We start from the raw sequence: 12805 nt of genomic DNA, 5'->3' as shown, positions 1-12805 counted from the left end.
CTAAATTCCTAATGAAACCATACGGTACCTTTCCTCATACCACATTCCCTGCTCAGATGGCATTATCACAGTACCACACTCTCTACTCAGTTAATTTTATAATTCATTGTACGCAAATCATGGTATTACCTCGAATCTTAATCCCACTATCTCGTATTCCAGCGATACGCCCCCAACAAGTGTGTTCATTCAAACCTGTGACTTGTCATTAAACTCTTATTCTTATTATTACAAACTAACCTTCTTACAATCTTACCACCTCATGCTCATACCTTCATGATTAATCCAATTTCCCTAGTTATATGCTACAAATTATCTCATACAGTTTTATCAATATTTGTCTAAAAACATGACTCGTCCAAGTCCTATTCCTTTCCATCATTTTCTCCTTCTTTTAAACACACAAAGCCAGACCTGCACTCATCGCCGCCTAGTGGCAGGCAGCACGCCGCCAGGCGGTACACCAATATTCTGCAGCAACGCAAACTCCCATTTCCTATGACGTACCCAATCCATTTTCCAGTTTCCATTCCTATCAATTCCAGTCATCAGGACACAACAGACCTACATTACGTGCTAGTTATCTATTCTTAATTTGATTCATAAAGGTGCCTCTATAATTACACTCATGTGTAACCCCAATCGATTCATACACAATCGTCTCTCAACCTTGCCATACTCCAAATTGGTATTCAATTTCGGTCCAGCAAAGTACTCAATCGAACCCACTCACATCAATCACAGAAACCACATACACACTTGTACGAATAGCATCAAAAACATCAAAAGGAACGCGAACGCTGTCGCACCGCCTGGCAGGAATTCATCGCCGCCAGGCGGTTCAAGCCAAAACAAGAACAGACGCCCACCTCTGATGAGCCGCCTGGCGGTAGAGATCAAACCGCCAGGCGGTTTCTGGGAAAAACCCAGAAACCCAATCGAACAGTGCAGAAAAACAGGTGAAAGGCATGCAGTTTCAATCACCAAAGCACAATACAGTGTATATGTATCTAAAACATCGAAAACAACTCCCCTTACCTGGATTCCTTGCTAAATTCGGATTGATATGCTTATCCCTCACCAAAACTTTCCTAGGCTTTGCCTTCCACTCCAACCTTTGCGATTTCAGCCTCACCAATTCACTCTATCAGCCCCAATCCTCTGGAAAACTCTTGCTTGTGATTAACACGAACCCACAATGCTCTTTTCTCCTCTTATGACCTTCTCTCTCACTATCACTCTCACTTAATTACTCTTTTAGTGTCTTACACGAATTTTAAATGAAGAATTACACTAAGGCTAGCCAATGTTTAATTAACTCTCTGTTTTCCAGCCCTTAGGTTACCTCTCCATTGGCTGCTAGGTTTCTAACCCTTTCACATTCATGCAAAAGGAAAATTTGGCAAAAATAAATTATTTAGTTCTCAACAAGGTTTGAACCCACACTCATGCACATACCAAACCAAGGCCAAACCATTCAACCAATCCAGATTTCATGATAACTCCTACAATTCTAGGAATTTATCATCACACCACGCATTTCAATATATAATTACACAAAAACACATAATTTAAATAACATCCAAGTGACACACATAGGACTCGACCCCAAGTCCTTACACACAATAAAGTACTCTCAACCACTTGAGCTAGTACTTTTCCACGTCATAGTTCCTCAAATTAATTGCTTTAAATGTTCTTATTACCCGTCCTAATTACATAATTAATTAAATAACTATTTAATTTTCCCGGGTCTTACAAGTAGTCTTAATCTGCAACAAATTCAATTAGTTGATCTAGTTTTTAATCGATTGATTTCACTTAAGTCAAGTGAAATCAACCGATTGATTTGAAAATCAACCTATTGAATTTTGTAACAATTTGACTATAAAAGCTGTGATTTTTGAAAGAGAGGTATGTTGATCATTTTAGAGCATGATTTGGTTCTGGAAACTTGTGGAAACTCTCTCCTTCGTGATCATAGGTGTTGTAGATGTTGAAGATTGATCTTGGATCAATTCTTGGAGCTTTTGGCTTGGTTTGAAGCTTGGAGAAAGTGGTTTGTGGTAGGCAAGGCTGTGCTACCACTAAGGTTTGATCTTTCTCAAGCTTTCTGTGTGTGCCTGGTGGTTTTCCAGGTCTGCAAGAGGGTTCTTGCTGTGTTGGTGTGATTCTTGTGTGATTCAAGAGTCTTTTGTGGTGTTTTTGCATATTTTGGAAGTGTAAGGGTGGATACTTTGTAAAACTTTTAAAATAGTGCAATGTCAAGCTAAGATTGCCTTGACAAACTGGAAGTAGCTCAGGTTTAAGTGAACCAGTATAAAAATTCGTGATGTCCTCTCTTCTGTAACCTTTCTCTCTTGCATTTTCATTTTAAAGTTTCAAGAACTTGTGCTTTAATCATCTTTTTCATGTTCTTGCATGTTTTCATGGCATCTGCAGCATTGAGCATGTTTGTATGATCATTTGGAACTGGTCTTGATCATTCTAGAGCATTGTTTCTGGTTTAAAATTCAAATTCTCATTTCTGCATTTTTCCCAGTATTTCAGTCGACTGTTTTTCAGTTTCAATCGATTGATTATACCAGAACATAATCTGTTTAGTAAAATCAATCTATTAACTCTATTTTTGATCGATTGAAAGTGTATAGTTCAGTACTGTTTGCATTCTAACTTTGTGATCTATTTGATTTAATCAAAGGTGATTTTTAGCTTGCAAAGATAGCCTAAATTTTTAACTAGCCAATTCAACCCCCCTTCTTGGCTTTTCAACCATTTCAAAACTAACAAAAGGCTTTTTCTACCCGCATTTATTAATTAATTAATTATTTAATTAATTAATTTTCATGGGTCTTACAACGAGGGCGAACCGCTAGGCGATATCAACCTAAAACAATGGTAGTGGTCCTTATATGATCGAGGCGCCTAGTAGTAGTGTTGGTTTTGCTAGGCGGAAGAGGTGCAGTAGAAGCTCTGGAGGGTGTGTGGTGCCTGGCGGCAGACTTGGGGTCTGCCAGGCGGTGACGGTGCAGCAGAACTCCAGGATGGCGCTTGGCGCCTGGCGGTGTGAGATGCCTGCCAGGCGATCTGGAACCAGGTTCCGCCTAGCGATGCGAGAGGCGTGCCAGGCGGATTTGGTGCAGAGTTAGTGCACGAGGAAGAGTTTCTACACTGCTTTGGGTGATGGTTATGATGCGATGCTTTGGTTGGGGGCCTAGTTACGAGTGCATCTTGTATTGGGGTAACACGTGGCACTCTTGGTTATAGCCTGATGGTTTAGGAAGTCCAGTGGAGTGTGCGAGTTGTGGCTCGTACGACGAGGTTTCAGATGATTGCCCTTTTCAGTGCACATGATAGAGTTTTGGTAGTCTGGGAACAACTACAAACTTATGTTTGTTTTGGGGAGCTCCACTTGGTGTCACGGTGAGATGTTGTGGTAAAGTTATTCCCACGTGTGGACTATCAAGTGGTGGCCCGTAGGTGGAGGGGCGAGTAGACACTCGTGCAGCAAAGATTGACATTGATCTCACCTAAAGAGTATAAAAATGATAGACGTCGAATGCAAATATTGGAAGTGAGGAACTATGGAAAAAAGGAAAAACATTAACCTGGATTATAATATTGAAATCATGTACTTATTATGATATTTGCTTGGTTTTATTTAAATGAGCTCACCCTATCTGTGTGTGTTTGGCGATGATCATGTAACTTGTTACATGGGAGCAGATGTTGATGCAGGTGAGCAGGTTGATGCATAGAGACGGAGTAGGGATCACTTGGGGATTTTCACTGATTTTATTTTGGCAGACTATGGATCCATTGTATTAGTTTTATAAAAAATTATACTTGTAATATTGTAATGCTGCAAATTTTATTTTCTGGTTGGCACGTTGAAATTAAAGATTTAAATTTTCCCGCGTTTTGGGAAATCGTACTTAATAAATGAGGTTGTTTTGTTAAATTTATTTTCTTTTATTTTTAAAAAGTAATTTCCGGCTAGGACGTTACACATGCGTGCTGGATCACCTAGTGCTTGGGATGAAGTTTTGCCTCTAATAGAGTTCACCTACAACAATAGTTTTCATGCGAGCACCAACATGGTGCCATATGAAGCTCTTTATGGCAGCAAGTGTGGGACCCCTCTGTGTTGGTATCAATACGGGGAAGCAATGCTTGTTGGGCTAGAGCTATTGGAACATACTACAGAGAAGGTGAGAATGGTTAGAGTTAGGATGGATGCCTCTCAGAGTAGACAGAAGACTTATGCAGACCGCAAGAGGAGACCATTGGAATTCACGGATGAAGATCACGTGTTCGTGAGGGTGACCCGATCCACCGGTGTGAGAAGGGCTCTCCACTCAAGAAAGCTATCTCCTAAGTTTCTTGGACCATACCAAATCTCGAGGAGGATTGGGCACGTGGCTTATGAGATTGCTTTGCCTCCTTAGTTGGCAAATCTCCATCCAGTATTTCACGTCTCATAGTTCAGGAAGTATGTATTTGATCCGTCTCATGTGTTGGAAGTCGAGGATGTACAGATAAAGGAGGATCTCACGATGGAAGTACCACCCATATCTTTAGAGGGTAGCCGAGTGGAGAAACGGTGGGGAAAACCAGTCAGTCTAGTCAAAGTTATCTAGGATTGGAGGATAGGTGACTCTACTTGGGAGTTAGAGAAGGATATGAGGAAGTGACATCCGCATCTATTTTCCTGGTAAGTTTTCATTTTCAAGGTAAAAAATTTTTGTTGTTAGACAGAATGTAAGGCCCATTTAATTTCTGCCCTAATAGTTAAGGTGTTGCTCCAATCTGTTGGGCTTAAGGTTGGCCCATGGGGTACACAAAACCCCTAAACCAGCCCTAACCATCTCATTCTACACATTTTCAAAAAATTGTTCCTCTCCTCGCTCTCACAACGGAAACGTAGTGCTCTGCTAGGGTTTGGTCTCATCATTGGTCAAGCTAGCTCAAACCCATTTCTCTTCCACGTAAGTTATTTCTCATTCGGTACTTTCCTCTTTTCTAGCTCTGTTGTCTTGTTTCCAACAAGGGTTCACATGGGTAACTCCATTTTAAATCTATTCCACTATTTCCAACTCGTGAATCTGTTCTAGGAGCTGAGTGCCTTTTCTGCTTGTGCCAAACCCCTCACAGTAGCTTTCGAAAAGTAAGGGAAGCTAGGGTTTTCATGTTTTTGGTATATTGTTGGTTGTTTTACTTCTGTTTCATGATTTGTAAGTTTGTATGATGCTTGGGTTCAAATGAAAATGAACTGGATATTGTTTTGGATTGGTGTGCTCCCATGTCTGCGTGAACAGGGGACGAAAACTGATATTTTTGCCCAAGGGAGCTCGCCCCGCCTAGGCGAGAATAGCAGAAGCTCGCCCAGATTTCTGCTCGAGCACTCGCTCAGGCGAAAGGCTGCATTTTTTAGCAGCGAACTATCTCGCTTAGGCGAGAAGGCCTCACCTAAGCGAGAGCTCGTGAAATCTTCCATGACTTCTATTCACGGTCTCGCCTAAGCGAGAGCCTACAGCTTGAGCGAGCCCACTCCTCTCGCCTAAGCGAGGGCTCCCAACTTGAGCGAGACCTAGCGTTGGTTCTTGTTGTTTGCTTACATAATTGTTGTTGGTTGCTTGATTGGTTGGTTTGCTCTATTTTAAACATGGAGCGTGTGAATATGCATGTATTATGAAATACTTGAATGGTTGGTCATATATATTGGTATGAGCTTGGTATGCATGAGAACTTTAAGACTGTTTATTGAAACATGGATAAGGCATGGGTAGGACGTAATTCCATGACTCTCCTAGTGAGAGTTCATGGTGGTGCCTCTTCAAATGGATGTAATTCCATGAATCTCTTGGTGAGAGTTCATGATATTGCCTTATGTAATGGGCTTAATTCCATGAATGACTCGGTGAGAGTTCATGGTGGTGCCTCATGTAAGGATGTAATTCCATGAAGGGTTCGTGGTGGTGCCTCATGACCAAGACGTAATTCCACGAAGGATTTGTGGTGGTGCCTCACGGCCAGTACGTAATTCCACAAAGGGTTCGTGGTGCGTCACGACCAAGAGGTAATTCCACGAAGGTTTCGTGGTGGTGCCTCATTATGTGTATCCGGATAGTCGAGTCCTAAAGTCTTAACTTTGTTTGCTTTCACATGTTTGGATGTCTGATATGTATTCTTAACTTTGAATTGCATGTTGAGTTGTATGATCAAATAATCTTTTTACTCTAGCTTACCCTTCTGTTTGCTGGTGTGTTAGTGTGATGCAGATTGATGATCATGGATGGGTATTGGGCTCACTATGGAGCCCACGTTTGAAGAAGCTTTATTTATTTTTGTAATCCCCCTATTTATGGGCAAGTCTTTTGAGCCACAATTGAACTCTTATTTTTGTTCAAGGCAATGTAGTGCTATTGTTTCCAGTATTGGTATTGATTGAATAACTGTAAACTTTCATACCCTAAACTCCATACTCTTTAGATATTTTTAAGTATGCGATGTTTAATTTAATTAGATTTATCTATTTAATGGGACGTTACAACATTTTGCATTTTTTAATATAATATTGTTCTTTACATCTTCTATTTCTCCCTTTCATGTAAACTTACATCATTAAGATGACGGAGTTCGATCTTGTGAACCAATTGCTCAAAAGTTCTCCTTGGCAAAGACTTTGTAAATAAATCTTCTAGATTTTCACATGAACAAATCTTTTGGATCTCTACATCACCATTTCTTTGAAGATCATGAGTGAAAAATAATTTTGGAAGAACATGTTTTGTTTTGTCTCCTTTAATATATCCTTCTTTCAATTGAACAATGATGCACTATTGTCTTCATATGTGGTTGTTGATTTCATTTTTCCTGAGGATAAACCACAAGTTTGTCGCACATGTTGAATTATAGACCTTAACCAAATACATTCACGACTTGCCTCATGTAATATTAAAATTTCTGCATGATTTAACAATGTTTCTATTATTGTTTGTTTCACAGACTGCCATGAAATAGTTGTGCCACCACATGTGAACAAATACCCTGTTTGTGATCAACCATTATCAAGATCTAATAAATAATCTGCATTTGCATAATCCATTAGATATGATTTTGAATCATTTAGATAAAATAAGCCGATATTCATAGTACCCTCACGATAATGAAGTATTTGTTTTACTCCATTCCAATGTCTTCTTGTAGGTGAAGAACTATATCTTGTTAACAAATTTACAACAGATGCTATATCAGGTCAAGTATAATTAGCAAGATACATTAATGCTCATATAACATTAAGCTATAGTACTTCAAGACCAAGAAGTTCTTCATCTTTTTCTTGAGGTCTAAAAGGGTCTTTATAAACATTTAACAATCTCACTATCATTGGAGTGCATAATGAATGTGATTTATCCATATAGAACCTTTTAAGCACTTTCATTATATAAGCTACTTGATGTACAAAAAAACCTTTGTTTAAATACTCAATTCGTAATCCCAAACAAAAATTTGTCCTTCCAAGATCCTTCTTCTCAAATTCTTTCTTTAAATAATCAATTGCCTTTATGAGCTCATTAAAAGTTCCAACGATGTTTGTCATTTACTTAAACAACAATAATGGAAATTTCATTTTCGGATCTTTTTATATAAATACAAGGACAAATATAGTCATTTTTATACCTTCCTTTAATAATTACTCTCTAAGACGGTTATACCACATACATCCTGATTGTTTTAATCCAAAAAGGGACTTGTTCAATTTTATTAAATAGCCCTCTTTAGAATTTTCTTTGTTGGGCAAATTAAATTCTTCAGGGAGTTTCATATAAATAGACTGTAACAACATCCATTAAGTGTAAATTCAAACCTTTTTGTGCAACTAAGCTAATTAAATATCTAAATGTTGTTGTAGCCAATACTAGAGAATATGTCTCTTCAAAATCAATACTAGGTCTTTGTGAAAAACCTTGAGAAACTAACCATGTCTTATATCTAACAATTTCACCATTCTCATTTTGTTTTTGTACAAAATTCCATCTGTACCCAACAAGTTTTACACCCTCAGGTGTGCAAATTACATGTCCAAAAACCTTTCATTTATCAATGTAAAAAACATTAATCAATGTATTATATGCAAAAGCCTTGTCAATGTTGACTTTATTTCAGTTCCATATTATCTTATTCATGACATCGTTTATTGAGATTTCATCATATTCAACAATTTCAGGTACCTAAGGTTCTTCTGCAATCAAATCATTAATTATGTCAAAGGAATCTTTTGGGACTTTTATCCCTTCGATCAGGTCATCTTGCCTTTTTGCTCCTTTTCTCATCCGAGAGTTTTTATCTTTGGAACCAACAAGTCTACCATAGTTCGGGCGTGTTTGAGATTCATTGCTATATTAGATTGTCCAACATGAATATCAATTCTGATTAGAGCATTATCAGTGGATATATGAGACTTAGTTACCCTTTTTGTGTTAGCAAAAGCATTTGGTAATTGATTGGCCAATTTTCATAAGTGAATTATCCTTTGAACTTCTAGTTCACATTCTTTTGTACGAGGATCAAGATGAGATAATGATAACTCATTGCAACCAATATCCTTTTCCAATTTCTTTCTTTCTCCCCGTAATGTTGGAAAAACTTATTCATCAAAATGTTTGTCACCAAATCGGGCAGTAAATAAGTGTCCTATTGATGGTTCAAGATATTTTATTATCGACAGAGAATCATATCCAACATATATTCCCAAACGTCTTTGAGGACCCATCATAGTCCTTTTTGGTGGGGAAATTGGGACATATACAACACACCAAAATATTCTTAAATGATAAATATTAGGCTGATGACCAAAAATCAATTGTAGAGGAGATTATTTGTGATAACCATTTAGCCTGTTGCGAATCAATATTGCAACATGCAAAATTGTGTATCCCCAAGTAATCATGGGAAGATTGGCTAACATAAGTAATGGTCTTGCAATCAATTTTAGATGTTTTATCAATGATTCTACAAGTCCATTTTGAGTATGAACATGTGCTACTAGATGTTCAACTTCAATTTCAATTGACATACAACACTCATTGAAAGTATAAGCTGTAAATTCACCAACATTTTCAAGATGAATTTTCTTAATTTGATAATCTGGGAAGTGAGCTCTTAACTTTATCAATTGTGTTAATAACTTAGCAAATGTCTGATTGCGAGTTGATAATAAACAAAAATGTGACCATCTAGTGGATGCATCAATTAAAACCATGAAATATATAAATGATCCACATGATGGGTGTATTGGACCACAAATATATCCATGTATTCATTTTAAAAATGAGATTGACTCATTTCTATTTTTTCTGGTGATGGTCTTATTATCAACTTTCCTTTGTGAACGTGCAGTACATGAGAACTCATTGGTTTGAAGAATTTTTTTGACTCCTAAGTGGGTATCCACATGGGTTTTTCAACCTTTTTTCTGCATCATAATAGATCCAAGATGACCCAATTGATCTTGCCAAACAAGGAATTCATTTTGATTCGTAAACTTTTGGTTTACCATAACATGCATTTTAATTGTACTAATATATGTGTAGTACAAATCATCCAATTGATCATGCCAAACAAGACATTCATTTTGATTCATAAACTTCTGGTTTGCCATTGCATGCATCTCAATCGTACTAATATATGCGTAAACCATAAGAGAAGGTTGATAATTTTCCTAATACACATTTTTTTTATTCAACTCAATTCTAGTGATATAAAGATATTTCATATATTCTCCACTGTTTGTCTCAATATGATACCTATTTAGACAAATCTCCTTGAAACTTAATAAGTTTCTTTCTATTAAACTTCTTGGTAGAAGTATAGTAGCTCTTATGGAGCCTTCAAATATATTTGTGATATTAGAAATGATGCTAACATTGACTTATCGCATTATGAAACAAGAGAAAAATTTATTACTCTTGAGAATTGTATGAGTTATTGCACTATCAATAAGACACATATCCTAGTGCTAGTGCAAACATTCATTCTTCATATAAACATAAATATTAATGTTAGATATTATTATGTAAGAGGAGAAGAAGAATAAAATATTTATAGGATTTTCCATAATCAGAATAACCATCTTCATAAACAAAATGTGTTTCTATGTTCTTCTCCTTATTTTTTAAGATGCTTCGGTATACGACAAGTAACACTCAAATGGCCTTTACCACCATAATGATAACTTTTATTCTCATCTTATTTGCCATTATTTTCACATTTTTCTTTTTCTTTTTTCACATTATTGTTCCACTTCTGGTGATAAAATGTATCTTTCTTTATAACCATGTCCATAATCACTATCATGACCATGATAATATAAATTAAATGTTGTTGCATTCACTTTTAGGAATAGAGCAAAACCAATTGGGCAAGTTTCATGATTTTCTAACAAAAACTCATTGTTTTGTTCAACCACAAAAATGTATAAAATAAATTCAAAATATTTGTGAAATCCCTTCTCATGATATTGTTGTTGTAGGAGAAAATTAGTTACTCAGATGCTTGATTCATTTCTTTAATGACATCACCAAGACCCATTGCATCTAAATATATTTCAGCATTCAATATCCAATATAAGTAATGCTTCCACTAGCACTCAGTTGATTAGAGCATTTGTGCTGATAACATGTTATAAAATAAAGCTAATAATAGGAAAAAAGAAAAGAAAAGGAAGAATAAAGAATGAGAGAATGACGAGCAACTTTTCCATGTGTCTTATTACTGATAAGAATAGACTTATTTATAGATAAAAGATGTAACCCATAAAGGATACAAATCAAATAATTAATACAAATATTTACATAAATCAATCATATCAATCATATGAGTAATTGTATCAAATCAATGGACGATCATTGATTCATAACATAAAGTTAATATTAAATTTATTATCCCTTGAAAGATTATTTATCATTCTCTTGGTTAACACACTAACAGTAGAAATGTATACTTATAACAAGTTATAAGAGACTTTCATTTATAAAATTTTAATGATATTAAATTAGAGTTATAAATTTGATCCATTTCACATGCTTCACCCTGATCCACATGACTTGGAGCCAAAAAAAAAATTCCTCATAGAACCAAAAGGCCCACCAATGAAAAAAGCCCATAAAAGCCTTATGAGCCAGAGTCAACCCATAGGCTATTTTTAAACATGAAAAAAATATTAATTTCTTAAATACATTATTTAGCCTATAAGGAATGATAGAGGACTATCCCAAGATTCTGTACAAGAAGAACTTGAAGATGAACCTTTGGGTTTTCTTTTAAAAATTAGTTATGTTCTATGCTTTTGGGCTTTAGGCTTTCTTTTATAAATTAGTTTATGTTTTTATGTTTTTGGGCTTGGGCCTTCTTATAGGATTCTCAGGTTTTCTTATAATTATGTGCCTATATATAGAGGTATCAAAAACTAATGTAGATACTTTTAGTCATATATTGAATTCAATTTCATTAAAAAGAGGATTATCTTTGTTCTTGGCTTAGGCCTCTGGTACTTATCAAAGATTAACATCTTTGTGGTGAATCTTCACTTGACTTATCAATCTGCTATATTGTGGTGTCCTCCATATTTGTCCTATATAGCGTTCTTCTCTGATTTATTTGTGTCGTGCCTCTTGAGGATTCAAATTCAGATACAATCGTATTCTTTCCTGGATAGGGTCGTATTATTGATATTTACTTGCAATCAATATTTCTCTTAGAGTCTTCGTGTTGTCTCCTTTAATTTTCTTTGGTAGTCCTATTATTTTATAATTTTAATTTTCTTGTTTTATGTTTTTAAAATTGTTTGAAGTTTTGTATTTTCTTTGTCCTCTTGAGTCAAGATTTAGATCTCGCAAAATTTTTCACATTGTTTGTTCACTATTTGCTTAAGCTACTGGAGTTCTTTGCCAAACGCTAAAGGGAATTTGAGTGATAAAAGGCAAAAGAGTACATTAAAAAAAAACCTATAAGTGTGATACACGAGTGAGAATTTAAGTGAAACACTTAGAAGAGTGGTGAGGTCATAAATATATTTTATTATACTAACATTTTCTTGCAAGAACTAGCAATATTGAGTAATGCAACATGTTTCCACATAGGCATCCTTCTGGAACTGGTTTAACATATGGTTTAAATTATCCTACTCCTAACCAAGATCATTTTGTTAGAGGACTTGAACGTACCAAGACAGTGACACGTAGAGATACACCTAGTGTTTATGAGACCTTGGTAGAGGATGTCAATGCCTTGGAATCCAGAATTATAAAGCTAAATGGCAATATTGCTAGTATTAAAAGGAAGCACAATCTTGATAGAAAATAATTGCCAAAGACAAATGCACTAAGATGTTCCAAATGTGAAGGCTCTGGGCATGAAATTCATCAATGTCCTAATGGGGATGTAAGTCCCTTGACTAATGACGACCTCAAGAACTATATTTCATACTTGAGAGAGGAGGAAGAAAGGACAATGCAAAAATTAGATGTATTGAAAAGAAGGCAAGAGCGGAAGCTAAAAAGAGCCCATGAGAAGAAAAAAGAGAAAAAAAAAAGAGATAGAAAAGAGAGAAAGAGACAAGAAAGACAAGAGAGAAAAAGAAGAGAAAGAAAAAAGCGAGAGAAGAGAAAGAAGAAGGAGAGAGAAAAGAGAAAGAGGAGCGAGAAAAAGAAAAGAAAGAAGAGAGTAGAAAAAGAGAGGAGGAAGAAAAGAGAAAAAAAGAGAAAGAAATAAGAGAGCATTATGAATTGTCAATGAAAAAAGG

Source organism: Vigna unguiculata, chromosome 10 (genome assembly GCF_037176805.1).
Source record: "Vigna unguiculata cultivar grain cowpea cultivar isolate G323 ecotype 2 chromosome 10, ASM3717680v1, whole genome shotgun sequence".
NCBI lineage: Eukaryota > Viridiplantae > Streptophyta > Magnoliopsida > Fabales > Fabaceae > Vigna > Vigna unguiculata.
This window is presented reverse-complemented; position numbering follows the sequence as displayed.